Raw genomic sequence first — 17,121 nt, 5'->3', positions numbered from 1 at the left:
AAAGGAAAAAAAAAACAAAAAAGCTAGCTGTATCTTATTTTGCACTTAGAAAATTTATATAATTCGATATAAGCGAGACTCCTTTCCAACAATAGCGGAAGCTTGCACGGATGAAAGTACACCTTTCTAAGTTGTAACCTTATCCTAAAAGTTAAGCGTTACCTCCGATATGTGAACACCAATAACAATTTTGGGCTACGCACGTTGTGATTCACGCCTACTCAAGTACTCAACATAAACGAACCGGCCCTAATGCTGTGAAACCAGATAACTGAAGGAGCATTGCAATGGTGTTTTCTTGCAGGTGTTTCTCAGTCTATTTTGGAGAAGAGACCGAGTACCTAACCATAGCAAAATCTTCAAGCGAAAGCTATCATACTGCTTGTTCGGAATTCGATGGAAAACGATTTGTATCCGAACCTAATTTTCAGGATGAGTTACCCGATTTAGCAGAGAGACCAAAGAATCCGCGAGTATTTACACTTACTGAGCTCAAAGCAGCCACTACAAATTTCTGCAGGTCTTCAAAGATTCGCGAAAGTGAATCAGGAAGTGTTCGTATGGGCAGGATCAAGAGTTCTGTGTATCCGTATAAGACGATTAAGGTGTCTGTGAAGCTACGTAATAGTGGAGTACTGCAGGCACGTGTTTCTTTCTTTAGTTAACTTTCTCCATTCCTGACATTCAATACTTCCTCAATATTGCTTACGAACGCTTAAACCTTGATCTTATGGATGACAGGCTAAAAGCTTATTGATTCTGTTACATTTTTAGCAAACAGGGTGACAAGCAGTTAGCGACAGAAGTCAATGAACTGTGGAAGATTGAGCATCCAAACCTCGTCAAGCTAATTGGTTACTGTGATGAGGTTGAACGAAATGGAACCCTTGAGCTTATAGTTCATGAATATATGTCTAATGGAAGCTTGCATGATCATTTATCAGCTAAGTCAGATGCACCCATCTCATGGGCCAGAAGATTGCGTGTAGCACGTGATACTGCATGTGGCTTGGCATACCTACATGAAGGAATGGACTACTCGGTATTCAATTCCGACAATATCCTTATTTTTGCTTCAGTTTTCTTTCTTTATCATGCTAAACGTTAAACATATGGTGCAGGTTATCTTCAGAGATTTCACACCCTCTAACATTCTTCTGGATAAAGAATGGCATGCTAAGCTTTTAAACTTTGGCAACACATCAGTAAGTACTTCAGAAGGACAGACCCATGTATCAGGGTATGCAGCTCCTGAATATCTGAAGACGGGATATCTAACAACAAAGAGCAACGTATGGAGCTATGGAGTCTTGTTGTATGTGCTTATCACAGGTTGGCCTCCATTAGATCCTCATCGCCCCATGAACGAGCAAAAGCTCTTGGACTGGGTGAAACCCTACTTATCGGACGACAAATTTTGCCAAATAGTCGACTCTAGGATTGAGATCGACGATTTTGGTTTACGTGAAGCAAAAAGACTGTCGATTATAGCCAATAATTGCTTGCGCAAAAACATAAAGCTACGACCAAAGATGAGCCGTGTTTTGGATATGCTTGACCAGCTCATGACGAAATCTGTAATGGAAAGAGCTAGTGACAATGCAGACCGAGTTTTGCATGAACCATATAGTTCTATGAAAATGAAATTCAAAGGTAAGAGAAGATTTGAATGCTTGTCTTGTATATGTTCATCGACCAAATAGGATTTGGATGGGAATATTTATTATGAATTATTAATTTATGTATAGTTAAATCATTTTTGCTTTGTAAAATGAATGATACAATAGTGTGGGAAATGTATATATATACATACTATAATCCACATAGTCATGTACTAGACTACATCGCGATGACTCACATACACAAAAACAGCAGTGAGTCCGTAACTAATTAACCACTAACTTCCGCTTGTGATATAGCTTAACATCCCCCATCTAGCTCAACGGCAAAAAGAGCTTCCAACTTAGATTGAAAAGTGAAGTGATGGGTAGGCGGTTCTTTGGCAAAAACATCAACAAGCCAAAGTTTGTGTGGGAGGAGGTGAACGGGTGGTGGAAGGGGAGTTAGGAGGCGAGTTTTCATTTGTAAGGTTTGTGGTGTGGTTGGAAGATGATAGGAATTGTTTGGATTTGAGGAAGGTGTCGGATAGTTCATCCAAAAAAGTGTAGGAGATGTGAGTTTGGTGTCATCTAGGCAAAGGGAAACTATTGAAAACATGACGAGAGATTTATGATATTTTTTGAAGTGAAGTCTAAGCATCTAAAATCATCTAAAATCTCATGTGGATCCTATTAGTATCACATAGACAGGGCTGGTCCATAAGATTTCTATGCCCCGGACGAAAAGGTTTAATAGTGCCGATATATTTGTACAGATCCCATATAAAACTTGTGTTTATAAAACAAAAAGGCAACATTCCATTTTATTTGAAAAATCTATATATATGGATACACACTAAAACTTGTAATGTTGCAATCACCAAAAATGATGCATGTATTTTTATACAGCAACAACATTAGTTACATCTCAGATTATAAAATTATACTTTTCAGAGAAAGGATTAAACTTGGAATAAGTTTCTGTTTTAAGTGTTGGTGGAAATTGCTTGAACTTTTGAAGCAAATGTATCTGAAAAGTGAAAAACAAAGAAAACAAGAATTAGTAGATAAGTGACACTAGACAAATTCATCACATAACATCTAGTTCACAGCAATAGCCTATCAAATCCATGAAACTAAACATAAAACAACATTTAATTTTCAAACAACAATCGGACTTTTGGTTACTCGACAAATTTAATGGCCATTACATATCAAAACATCTTTCCTCCATGTTATTAGATCAACACATCAAAACAATGAAAATAAACACAAAAAATAGAGAAAAGTCTCTTTAAATACTATAACAATGGTAAATTGGTAAAGGCATGTGACCTAAATTTCCAACTTACATATCATCATAAAATATGCGCATTAGATCTAAATTTAGAATTTTTGTTCATTCCAAAAGATGTTATAACCTTTTTCTATAATCAGACAATTAAACCTTTAATCTGTAACGTTGAGAAAAGATCTCTAGTGCAACAGATAATGTAAACTTTCAGTAATATTTTTTATAACTTCAATCAACTTCATACAATCATTAGATAACCCACATCCACAAACTGATTTTGCTTTCAATTTGCTTAATTTCTACTTACTGCATAATAGGAAATAACTTACAATGGTGAAGGGATGTGACAATGTTCAACGAATGGTAGAAAAAAGATTTTTTTTGTACCAAATTGAATTCAGAAAACTTACCTCAATGCTTATTGCCTTCAACTTGTAAAAAAAATTAAAAATTCTGAGGGTCACTGCTTTACAACAAAAATTTAGAAATAAAAAACATTTATAATTGAGAAAATGAGAAAAATAATATCATAAATCAGAATAATTACCTCAACAAAGAAAAAATATATTCAACAATTTGATTCCCCCTGTACCGATTTGTTGCATGCTACCGGACAAACGATGATCGATCTCCATGAAATCTCGTTTCTCGAGTTGAGCAGCACTACGAAACTTATGTATAGAAGTGAAACAAAAAAAATCAGAGAAGAGAACTGATAACTTGAATAAAAGAAATTAGAGGGGGACTCAAATTTTAAATCAAAAGTCGATCTATGGATTGAGCGAAACTCCTCAATCTAAGCGTGTTGCGACGTTGCATTCACCCAAACATTAAATCGTGTCTTGTGCATCGTATCTTTTAGCCGCTCAATTGAAATTGATTTTTAGAGTTAGCGCCATTATAGCTGCACGTATTTACCCTAGTGGATCCCTAATTTGGCCCAGAATATATGAACACAGATCATAAGAAGCACATACAATCTGATGCCCTTCAGCCCATTGCTGCCCTGGGCAGTGGCCCAACTCGCCCACCCCTTGGGCCGGCTCTGCACATAGACTATGCAAATGAGCGTGGTACTCAGGTTTTCTTCACGTTGAAAGGTTTGAATATCACATTTTAATTGATTTTTGACGTAAGCATGAAAATGAAGGAACTTGGAAAAACATCGGTTTTTAATCAAAGATGATAAACCTATACAAAATGATAAAATTGATTTAGAAGAACGACATAATATTTTATTCCACTATGACTTTGAATTGGAGAAGTCTATAAAAAGAAAATTGACGACAAACTCAGATAAAGGAAGTCCTACATGTTTGCCTAAATGACACGGTTGACAAATTACATTAGACATTTTATTATCATACGAATTAAACAACTCGATAACAAATGTTGAAACTAGTTTGATGGGATGAATAATGCACTAGTTTTTATTTATAATTCATAATCTATCGCATCAAAACCACACTTTACAAACAATGAACCTGATCGAGTATAATATAATTTTGATAAAAGTGTTGAACTTAAAAGGGAACTATTAGTCATGTATCTTCTGTTTATTATATATGTATAGAGTGTAGGAACCTAAGTGTAAATATTGTGTTTAGGTCAACCTCATGTACATTATATATACCTCACGGCAGGATCAATAAAGTCAAGGAAACTATTTTGCATTATATTATGTATTATATTATGGTATCAGAGCTCCCTCTCTGAAAACCTAACCCTACTAGTCGTCATTCCTTCACAGTCTCCATCTCCTTCTATTTTCTTTCGTTCCTTCTCCCTATGGTAGAAAAATTACATTCGGCTCTCATGATCACTAATATCTGGAATTTAATTTCGATTACTCTCGAGATGGAAAGCGCTTAGTATACTTCATGGGCTGAGTTGTTTAGAATCCATTGTTGTGTATTCCAGGTCATTGATCATATTGAACCCAAAGATGAACTCATCTCCTCCTCCACCACTGATAAAGCTGGGGCTGATAAACCAACAAATCCCAAACTAATGGATCCTGATCTATGGAATCGATTGGGCAGGCTGTCCGGGTACCCGTTGTTCAACCTCCGGTTACTGCATCTTCATGGGTAATAGCTTACTTTCCTGGTCCACTAAGTGTCAAACCACAATCTCGAGATCTAGTGCTGAAGCCAAGTACCGAGGAGTCGCCAATGTTGTCTCCGAGACGTGCTGGATACGTAACCTACTATGTGAGCTATTCCACACCCCGCCTAAAGCGACACTTGTGTATTGCGACAATGTCAGTGCAATTTATCTCTCCACCAACCCAGTCCAGCATCAACGCATGAAGCACATAGAAATTGATATTCACTTCGTGCGGGAAAAAGTTTCTTGGGGTGAAGTTTGCGTTTTACACAAGCCCTCACGTTTTCAGATTGCATATATTTTCACCAAAGGCCTTCCACGCGCACCGTTTGAAGATTTCAGATCCACTCTCAACATCAGACCTCCTATACTTTCGACTGTGGGGGTGTATTAGTCGTGTATCTTCTGTTTATTATATATATAGAGTGTAGGTAACTAAGTGGAAATATTATGTTTATGTCAACCTCATGTGTCACACCCCCAAACCGGAATGACAGAAACGTTCGGGGGCGGAGGACGTCATGTATAGTATCACAACAATTGAATAATAGTAATCAAAGCAACAACAACCATTGTATTGATACTAAAATGTTTACATTGTATTCGAATCATATAGGACTCACTCCAAAAATAAATAACAACGTAAAGACTTGAAGCTACTATGCTCCGTCTTCTAAGAACCCATGCGTGTACCTGTATACTAGTGTCCTGAGAATACAAGTGGTTTTGAAAGAGTGTCAACATTAAAGTTGGTGAGTTCATAAGCGTTTTGTTTTAGAAAACAAGATCTTTGTTCTTTGTAAAACATGATGTGTTTCTCCAGAAAATCCTATATTTTCTTATGTAATGAATGATAAGTAAAATGACTTGTACTAGTTCCTTCTACGAGTACTTAGTGTATACAGGTCATATACAATCCTGATCGAACAGACAATCGATTGTGTGGTTCTGCCCCAAGCCCACAACCAAACAAGGAACAAGAAATCAGGCGGAGGCCACACATCCCACTGTCTGTCGGATCCTCATGTATATAACCTTGACGTATTCACTAGGTACTTACAGAGTTACCTGTATTAGTCCTTTGAAATATGATGAAAGTGTTCCTTAAGAAAATCCTATATTTTCTTTGTAAGAATATGATAATACCAGTTCCTGCTATGACCACTTAGTTTATACTAGCTATATATAAACCAAGATCGAACAGACAGTTGATTGTGTGGATCTGTGTAATGCCTGTGTTTCTGGGCTTGTCATTAATTTTGATATAATAGTCTAGGTTAACCTTTGTAACCCCTTTTGAAATAATAGAAGTGTATTATTTGAGTATTATGTGTTTTGTGCTTAATTGCTTAATTATGTGATTTGATTAATTAAGAATAGAAATAAGCGTCAAAACTTAAGTGTAAAATAAACTCCATATCTTTACATAAAGTTGTAATGGCCGAATCGAGGTTTCCGAACATATATAGAACGCCCAAATCTGACTTCGTATGAGGAAGTTATGATTTTCTGAAGTTTCGACTTAGCAGTATGCAGCCCGAATACTCGATTTGAGATCGAGCAGTTTTTAGCCGAAACAATCTAAGCGATAATCGAAGATCTCGTTAGTGGTAGCGAAACGATAAAAAGATAGGCGAGAATGGATGTCGGATAAAGAATTTATGAATTTATAACGAAGTTTTCCTGTCCCGGCCTACTAAAAATAAATAATAAAAATAAAGTCAAAATTAGCCAATGGAGTCTAAACGAAAGTTGTAGAGCGTAGTCTCACCTACGCGTGGATATAAAGAACGTCGAAAACGGAGTTCGTATGAAGAAGATATGAATTTTTGAAGTTTATTAAATAATTAATATATAAATTTAATTATTAAATCCGACATTATCCGAAGGGGAGTCATCGGACTTATCTGAAGTACGCCCAGCGTACAACGAAGCATGACGACCCTCGCACTCGAGTTCTTCAGATGACGCATGCAATGACGATTTCGGAGGAGTACGCCCAGCGTACTATGAGGCCTCGACCTCCTATAAAAGGGATGCGAGGGAAGCCGGCTCATTTGCTCATTTTCTCTTCTCTTTCTCCTGTTTTGCATCGTTTTGCGTGCCAGAAGTATCCCGAAGCCCCGGTATCAATCCCGAGCCCCGAAGCAAGTTTCGAAGCCCTGAAGATCCCAAGAAGTGCGATTCCCGAGCCGAAGCTCTGCCCGCGAGGAGCCCGGTTTTTGTGAAGATCTTCCAGATCTACCGAAGAATACTACTTCTACAAGTCGTAGTGCTGTCCGATCATCTTCTGATCAAGTGAGTGTGTAGTTACTTTCTTCTAACGCATAATTATGAAGTATTTTATACGAAATACGTGTTATGTGTATAATTTTGTTGTTATGTGTGTGAATGTATATTCACTCTCTTCTATCTCATAGATCTGATTTATTTTCTATGAAATACGTGTTATGTGGGTGTGCCTCATCTGTTATGTGGAATATATATTGATTGAACATGCTATACAGTTTTTAAACTATGTATAAAAATATATATTTTTATCTACTAATATGTTGGGTAAAATATGGGTAGATAGTTGGTATGTAATAAACAGATGAGAGGCCTCGATGTTGTTGTTGTTGATCTAGTTATTCAGCGGAGTATGGATAACGACCACAGACTCTTTCTAGACAGTCATGTGGAACGCTAGCAGGTTCATAACCTGTAGGTGTTGTGAACGATGTGTTCACCCGTGTACTCTATCCCCCTCATGGTTGCCTTTAGGATATCTATTGTTGAGGAAACCCCTTAGCAGTAATGTCCGTCCCGATGAAAATCCTAGATTAGGTCCCTTGAGATAGATGTTGTTTTAGGGACGTAAAGTGAGGATAACGGGAATGGGTAATCGGGTTATCGTAGGTTGGTGAAATTAAAAATAATTTATTTATTGTGGGTTGAAAACCCTATATGCTCACCAGGCTCCCAAGCCTGACCCACTCAGTTTTATTTGTATTACAGGAAGTGGCGCAAGGGCATAAGACGGATGAATCATCGAGTTGTTTTGTTTACAAGTCTGTATATGTATATATTTGTTGAATGACTTGTAATGTTATCGTTTATGCTTTATGGTCTGTATCGGAACATGACATCCCGAGTTTTGATTATATAATGAAAATGCATCTCTTGATGAAATGCTTTGATAAATATTATTTTATCATATTTTGTTTTGGGAACAAATTCCGCAACTCTTTTAAATCAAAAGGATTTACTCTGAAATTATTTTAAAAAGCATAAATGAAATCGGTCTTTTCTGGCCGTGATTTTGGGGATGTCACAATCTGCCCTAAGCCCACAACCAAACAAGGAACAAGAAATGAGACGAAAATCACACACATTCCACTGGCTATCACATATTCTTCATACATTACCTTGATGCATAAACTAAGGAATTATAGAATTAACAATAGTTGTTTATTAGTTGAATGATGAACCGTTTGCTTGTGGCTTCATGCCCACACACACAACATGCAATTATGTCCGAAACTTGTGGGGATCTTCATTTTCCAAGCCTCTATAGGTAGGGAGTAGGTGGATAAGTCTGGATTTAAGTTCAAGATTTGTGCCTGCCGGATATGTGATATAGAGAGGTTGCTGTGTAACTTCTTGTCTCGACCATTGATGAATGGTTTGCTCAGGTGGTGGATTTGGAGGTGGATTCCCTCCATGGTTGTCTCCTATTGTGTGATTAGTGGTTGAAGTTTCAGTGGATGTAGTGTTTGAGATATTATAAGTAGGTGAAGATGGTGGAGTGGTATTTTTCGGCGAAGATGGTTGTGGTGAGAGTGAGAGGCTTTTTGTTTCAGATGTGGAAACACTTGAGAGGGGTATGTCCTCCCAAACGTTGATGACAGGGGGGTTAGATGATGAAGAAGTCGCGGAGCCCGGTTGCTTCTTACGAAGCTTGGCTTGCTTCCTTAACTTCTTTGCAGTTTTTTTTTATCTCCGAATCAATTGGCAGTAGTGTACATGTACGGAAAGATCTAGGCATAAACAATTAGTAACACCGTGTCCCCGGAAACGGCGCCAATTTGTTAGGTGTGTTAAACCCAACAAATAAAGGGGTACAAAGTGACTTCAAGAACACTGTTACTTTGCACTAAAAATGTAATACAATGTAAGCAGGGTCGATCCACAAAGACACGGGACGAACAATTATACCCTTTTTGCGTAAGGTAAAAATGTGATCATGAAAGAGGGGGATTTAAATGCAATGAATCAAACAAAGAACTGAAATAATAATAAAGCAATTGATTAAGTGAAGTGAATTCAAGGTTTGTAAATACTCCAACTCTATACAAGACTAATTAGCAATGTGATTCAAAATATGAAATGATATTTGTTTAATTCCATCCAAGTTGGCACTTAGAAATTCTAACAAGCTCTAGCAATTCTCATTCACCATTTTTAATCAATCAAAATAAGCTCTTTGATTAATTCTAATCTAACCAACCAAATCTAAACAAGCTCTTAGAGTTAGGTGGAAGGATCGCATTATGCTTTGTGTGAACTTTACCAACAACATTCAATACTCCTCATAAGCTCGGGAGTGTAAGAATGTGTGAATTTGATTTATCCCTGAATTATTCTAAGAAAATTCAATCTATTGTGAATTTGATTTCTCTATAGATACTATTTATACCATTTAAATCACACACCACAAAACACTCACTCTATCTATATATACTAAAATTATTCGTTCACCAAACATCAAAACGAATGAACAATTCTTTATATGATGATGATGATGATGATGATGATATGTATTTTCACTCATTGATGGAAGCGGTCGTTGTGTTGATGGGTCAATAATGCGAAAGTTCAAACACCATCAAGAGGACTAGAAATTCAATCAACACGAATCGTGAGGCTGCACACACATATTTCGTACGTGATTACTTTACCGATGATTGACTATATGACAATACTCATTTCAAACGTCGTTTTCGTATTAGTAAACGTTTATTCATGTGTATAACGAATGATTTAGAAGCTACTTACAAATACTTTTAATGGAGATACGATGCTAAAGGTAGACTAGGTTTTAGTCGTATTGAAAAGTGTACTACAACAATTAAGATTTTGGCATACGACAACACCGCCGATGCACAAGATGAGTATTTGAAGATTACTGAAAAAACCGTTCGGGAATGTCTATACAAATTTTGTGAGTGTCTTATAGACCTATACCGTGAAACATATTTGTGGAAGCCTACGAGAAGTGACTTTAAACAGATGTATGCTGCACATGAAAGTAAACACAATTTTAGAGGAATGCTCAGTAACATTAATTGTACACATTTTGAGGAAAATTGTCCAAAAAAGGCTGATCATGGAGTGCCGACTATAATGCTAGAAGCAGTAGTGTCAAACGATCTATGGTTTTGGCATGCTTTCTTTGGTATAGAAAGGTTAAATAATCACCTGAATGTACTAGGTGTGTCGCTGATATTCAATGACATTCTGCAGGGTAAAACACCTAATTTTCTATATGTTGTGAATAGAAATGAATACAAGTTTGAGTATTACCTTGGAGATGGGATACATATTCAGAGTGTGCTACTTTTTTCAAATCATACACATATCCACCAGATGAAAAAAGGAACTTGTTCAAGGTAGCACAAGAATCGGCAAGGAAGGATGTTGAAGGTGCTTTTTGTGTGCTAAAAAAGAAATGGTACTACATAAACCACCAGATACGAGCACATGATAAAAGATAAATAAATAGTGTATTGATTGATTGTGTCATTTTGCATAATATGGTAATTGAAGATAAGGGTCAGGCTATCTGTATGTATAACCCGAATGACGTACTTCATCCACCTATGCAAATACTAATGGTTTTTAGCACTACAAAATTCCTATGGTTTACATGCAACCCTAATGCTTTGGACTAGGTTTTTCTCAAGTTATACATGCAAATTATTATCCAAAGCATAAACCCTAAACTAGCATAAAATTTTGAAATTTATAACCAGAACAAAGTTAGATGAATACCTTTTCCTTATAGCTTGTAGATATTGACCTTCAAGAGTTTAATGCCTTAATTGCTTCACCTCTAATGAGTCACAAACACCAAGTAGCAATTGGAAGAATATGAGAGAGAGGGCGAGGCTCTAAAAATCGGCTAAGGTTCTCTTTCTTAATTCATTGGCCGATTTCAAGGAGCCAAAGGGTTCCTTATATAACTGAGCTGCTAGGGTTTCAGGTAAAACCCTAATCTGATTGCTTAAGCCTTAAGCAGTCCAATAGATCCTTCCAGAAGCCCCCCTTTGGACGAAATCTATTTGGGCTACACATAGAATTTCGTCCACCCCTTCCTAGGGATCCATAAGCCCAACTTGCAACTATCATATAATTGCAATATCAGTCCCCGTAATTTAATCAATCTCTTTTGATTACCAAATTAATTCCAAATTAATTTTTGATCAATACTAATTAAATAATATGATTTCTAAATTAATATATTATTCTTATAATATATTAATAAATCACAATTAACTTGTTTCTCCATAATTCATTCTATCAAATTGCTATGGTGAAGGCAACCCAAAAGGACCATGATACTATCGGGTCAAGTAAATACCAATCATAGTTATGGGCTTAGACACCTAATCCAACAAATACAAGTTGGTAGCCCATAATACTACACAAGAATTTTGGAAATACAAAATTTAGAAACGCATAACAATCTTCACCAAAATTTAACGGAGCACATTTACACAATGCAACATAACCAAGACGATGAGGATGAGTAGATTTCCATTTTTTAGGTTTTGATGTAATTTTTAATTTTAGCGTGATGTTTTTTAATCGTTTTTAGGTTTTAATGTAATTTTTAATTTACATGTAACGTTATTTTTAATTTATGTTTTCTTTAAGTTTTTTAAGTGTAATTTTTCACTTTTAGTAATGTACTTTTTATTTGGTTTAATGGAATTTTCATTTTCATTTAAAAATCTTGTATTTTTGTTAAATTTGACTATTTAAAATAATAGAAAATATAAATATTTAATGATATGGAGTGGTAGGTATTTCCTAAGTAGAGTAGGTATTAATAAGACTATAATGGAGCTGATGTGACGCTGAGGTGATGTAGTTTTTAAGTAAGGTCCCGTTTGATAGTTGCTGACAGAGAAAGTGCTGATTGAGAAATATCTGTCTGGGTAAGAAGTCTTGACTGAGTAAGAAAACATGTTGTTTGATTGTACATCTGACTGAATGTGCTTATTGATGAAAAATTACTATTTTACCCTGCTGCTTTATATAATGATTGATGAAGTTTTTGAAGAGTTATAAAAACATACAAAATTCCATAAAAAATGTAAATTAAACATGAACCATTTGAAAATCCAAATAAAAAATTGTTAAGTATTTGTATTCTATGAATGTTGATTTATATATATGATTAAACTTTGATATATAATTAAACTTTAATATATATAATTCTTGAAGTTTACGTTATATTGTAAAAAATGGTTAAGTATTTGTATTATAGGAAAGTTGATTTATATTGTAGTATCTGATTTTCAATAGAAAATTCATAAGAAGGGCCCTTACTAACTAAAAGTCCAACACACATAAAAAGAATCGTTGGATATTACTTCTTAGGTTACCATAAACCTAAATAATCACTCCCACCCTAATTAATCTTTGCTGTCATCCTCACTACCCAATTTGCAAATACAACTCTCTAAAACGAAGACGAAGCAGTTGGAGAAGGCAAAACACCTCTGTTACAGCTCATGCACTTCTCCTTCTCATGGTTATCATCCTCTACTTCCACTCTATTCCTGCTCGTTCGAGAAGGCAGAACACATACTCTCAATTTTTGCTTGTTGCAGGTGCATAAAATCGGCGTTGAAAGAGAGAAGAAATTGGGAAGGAAGCGTTGAAAACTAGATCGTAGGGCAATGGCATTTTTGGTAACGTCTTTCTCTTTCTCACTCAGACGATTTCCTTCATCTTTTCCGCTCAGATCTGGCTGACTGAATCAGACATCCAAAATTTGTTTAACAAACAACTTTTGCTAACCGAGTTAGCCAAAAACGTATGAGCTGACTCGGTCAGACGAATATCAAACACAACCTAAGTATCTTGTAGACCATTCATTATAGTTAGTGGTGGGATTGTTACGGTACCAATTCGTTTTTCCTTAAACCGTGTACCGTGCCAACTATAATTAGTATAAAAAATTTCTACCAGTACTATACCAAATATACTTGGTACCAATATATTTGGCTACCAACAAGTTTGGTTGGTACAAATTGGTAATGGTATATCCCGACTTCTTTTAATTTTCTATTGTAACATTTTAAAATAATCAAATACATCTGGTAATTTTGACGTTTAGTGAACAAAGTAGTTACACATTTCTTTTAATTTACAAAAGAATTCTATTGAAATAATGCTAAATTAATGTTTTAATTTTGTGCTTTAACGTTGTCATAATTATTGACTAACGCGACCAAATAACTATTGAAAAAAAATATTTTTTAAAAAAAGCTGTAACCTTTTTTTAAAAAAAAATATTTAAAAACAAAATAATCTAAAAAGACTAGAATATTAAAAAAAAACTATAATTTTTTAACCAAAAAAATTAACTTTTCAGGTGCATATATGTATATTTTTTAAGTGTATTTATGCATATTTCTTATACAATAGTATTTTTAAATAAATCATTAAAAATCATTTTTATTTACTAATTTTTAAACACAATAGTACAAGTATTTTATTCGAAACAAAATAAAATATAAAAAACAAAAAATGCTACAAAGATTTAAAGTGTTATCATTTCGTCGTATCAAGATTTCCATATTTTTTTTTTAATTTATCATTCTTCACATCTTCTTTATTTTCCTCAAAGTCTTCCAAATCTACAATAAATTAAAAAAAAATTAATGCAAGAACACTCAAAAGTATGTATATGTATATATCATGAAAGATTTACGTGTGATTATATTATGTAAAATTCACATGTGATTGTATCTTTTAATTAAGATTCAAATGTGAAATTCAAAAGAAAATTTTAAAAGAACAATTAACAAATAATACTCACACAGAATGCATGTGTGTTTATAGACGTAATTCATATGTGATTCACTTGTGATTTACATGTGAATTACATGTGATTCATATGTGAATTACATGTGAATCAAATGTAATTCATATGTGATTCATTTGTGATTTAGATATGATTCATATGCGAATTACATGTAATTTATATATGATTCACTTATGATTTACAAATGAATCACTACACACTTATAGTTTTTCTTCCAATTAATTATTAAAATATTATGCCAATTCACACAAATCACATATGATTTGTAATTTATTATTTCCATTGGCCAATTAATTACCATACACTTATAGTCCTACTTCCAATTAATCATAGCTGAAATTGTGATATCATTTTCACCATATTGGAGATATGCATATATGAACATATATGGAACTATGAAAAATAAACATATGCACCAATTCTCAAGTTTACTAATCAATTATCTAGTTTAATAATATTTTCAGCTAAATATACTTTTTTGATACATAAGCACAAAAGGTAAAGAAAATTTCTTAACTCCATGAAAATAAGTAAATTAGAATGATGCCAATTATACAATCAAAACTCAAATCCTAAAAACAAGTATGAAAATTTGTTTGGTTAAAGTATTAAAAACACAAATCTTAAGAACAATAAAAAAACATTACCGATTACATAGCTTCAAGGAATTAACATTTGCTATTTTTCAAATTAACGAATTAGTTATAAGCATTAGACTGAATTATAGCTGCTTTGATATCTAATCAAAGTTGTAGATCCTTATGTTATCTTTATTGTGTCTGATCCACTACATTCATTTATCAAATGCTTGTTTATTTGCTATATTTTTTTATTATAAGGGGCGTATTACCTACATAAATGTTTCAAAAGACGGTCAATATTTTCTCACCAGATGTTTGTTTTATTTTCTATATTTCTAATTATAAGGGCATATTACCCACACAAGTGTTTCAAAAGACAATCAATATTCTCTTCGAGAAATAATAGAGGAATAAATTTCAATAGTTCACTGGGGTATTTTGCCAAATTCCTAATAGGAAATTGTTAGGTGCATTTCATGCATCCATTTTGTAGTTTTACTCCATAAAAGTGCATTGCATATAGGCTTAAACTCATGCATTTTGCATGTTTTTCGAGATTTTTCATTAGACAATTTCACTCACACGCTTTTGTGGTATTTCAGGGATTTTTGGAGGTAGGATCTTACTTGAAGAGATAAATAAGAGATGTAGATGAAGTTTTGGGACTTACGGAGCACCGAGGAGGAAGATATCAATGAAATGAAGATTTTGGCCATTCAGAGATTTACATGGGCTGTGTAAATGGAAGCTTTATATTTACACGGGCCGTGTAAATGCATACTCTCGAGCATTGAAATTTGAAGGTCTGACCAAATTGTGCAGCATACTTTTTTTGTTTACACGGACGTGTAAAATTTACCTTTGTGTTTACACGGGTTGTGTAAACGTGGTCATAAGTTTAAAGCAATTCTTCTTCTTTCTAAAAGGGTGCAACTAGTTCCATTAGGAGTAAAGTGGCTTTTATGAGTTCTAGAGGCGATTTTGGGGAGCATTTTGAAGGCAATTGTCACTTGGAAACACTTGGATTTCAATTTGTACGACTTTAATTTCAATTTCTAGGTTTGTGTTTTGTTCTAGTCATGAGTGGCTAGAAACCTAACTCTCCAACTTCATGTATTGACTATTATGTGTGTGAATTCAAGCATTTGAATTGGTGTTTGTTTTAAATGCTATCTCGTGAATTTGATTTTGTTTTAATTGAAGGTTTGGTTTCAATTCTAGTTCTTTTTGTCCAATTTGAGTTTGGGTTGATTCATTCAAGTTATCTATCATACAAAATCCATAATTATATTGTTATATAGAACAAGTAACAAACACTAGATTGAATTTTCTTAGAACAATTCAGGTATAAATCAAATTCACACATTCTTACACTCCCGAGCTTATGAGGAGTATTGAATGTTGTTGGTAAAGTTCACACAAAGCATAATGCGATCCTTCCACCTAACTCTAAGAGCTTGTTTAGATTTGGTTGGTTAGATTAGAATTAATCAAAGAGCTTATTTTGATTGATTAAAAATGGTGAATGAGAATTGCTAGAGCTTGTTAGCATTTCTAAGTGCCAACTTGGATGGAATTAAACAAATATCATTTCATATTTTGAATCATATTGCTAATTAGTCTTGTATAGAGTTGGAGTATTTACAAACCTTGAATTCACTTCACTTAATCAATTGCTTTATTATTATTTCAGTTCTTTGTTTGATTCATTGCATTTAAATCCCCCTCTTTCATGATCACATTTTTACCTTATGCAAAAAGGGTATAATTATTCGTCCCGTGTCTTTGTGGATCGACCCTGCTTACATTGTATTACATTTTTAGTGCAAAGTAACAGTGTTCTTGGAGTCATTTTGTACCCCTTTATTGGTTTGACACACCTAACAAATTGGCGCCGTTGCCGGAGACACGGTGTTACTAATTGTTTATGCCTAGATCTTTCCGTACATGTACACTACTGCCAATTGATTCGGAGATAGAAAAAACTGCAAAGAAGTTAAGGCAGCAATGCAAGCTTCGTAAGAAGCAATCGGGCTCCACGACTTCTTCATCATCTAACCCCCCTGTCATCAACATTTGGGAGGACATACCCCTCTCAAGTGTTTCCACATCTGAAACAGAAAGCCTCTCACTCTCACCACAACCATCCTCGCCCAAAAATACCACTCCACCATCTTCACCTACTTATAATATCCGAAACACTACATCCACTGAAACTTCAACCACTACTCACGCACTGGGAGACAACCATGGAGGGAATCCACCTCTAAATCCACCACCTGAGCAAACCATTCATCAATGGTCGAGACAGGAAGTTACACAACAACCTCTCTATATCACATATCCGGCAGGCACAAATCTTGAACTTAAATCCAGACTTATCCACCTACTCCCTACCTATAGAGGCTTGGAAAATGAAAATCTGTAATGCCCGTTGAT

At 34.7% G+C, this 17,121-nt stretch overlaps 1 long non-coding RNA gene and 1 pseudogene across 2 annotated transcripts; one reads left to right on the top strand and one right to left on the bottom strand.

The window, feature by feature from the left end:
• Positions 1 to 287: 287 nt before the first annotated feature.
• LOC145056624 (serine/threonine-protein kinase PCRK1 pseudogene) lies at positions 288 to 1,844 on the top strand (annotated as a pseudogene). The gene is made up of 3 exons (XR_013685839.1): positions 288 to 589; positions 775 to 1,042; positions 1,122 to 1,844. The product of XR_013685839.1 is annotated as a serine/threonine-protein kinase PCRK1 pseudogene (transcript).
• Positions 1,845 to 2,295: 451 nt separating this feature from the next.
• Positions 2,296 to 3,790, bottom strand: LOC145090202 (uncharacterized). The gene is made up of 3 exons (XR_013701432.1): positions 3,440 to 3,790; positions 3,303 to 3,355; positions 2,296 to 2,628 (listed from the first exon to the last, which is right to left on the bottom strand). It is a non-coding gene; the product is annotated as an uncharacterized LOC145090202 (long non-coding RNA).
• Positions 3,791 to 17,121: the final 13,331 nt, after the last annotated feature.

This window comes from Lactuca serriola, chromosome 1, assembly GCF_051521515.1.
Source record: "Lactuca serriola cultivar US96UC23 chromosome 1, Lser_US96UC23_V15, whole genome shotgun sequence".
Taxonomy (NCBI): domain Eukaryota; kingdom Viridiplantae; phylum Streptophyta; class Magnoliopsida; order Asterales; family Asteraceae; genus Lactuca; species Lactuca serriola.
Note: the sequence above shows the minus strand (reverse complement) of the source record. Positions and strands in the feature narration are given on the sequence as shown.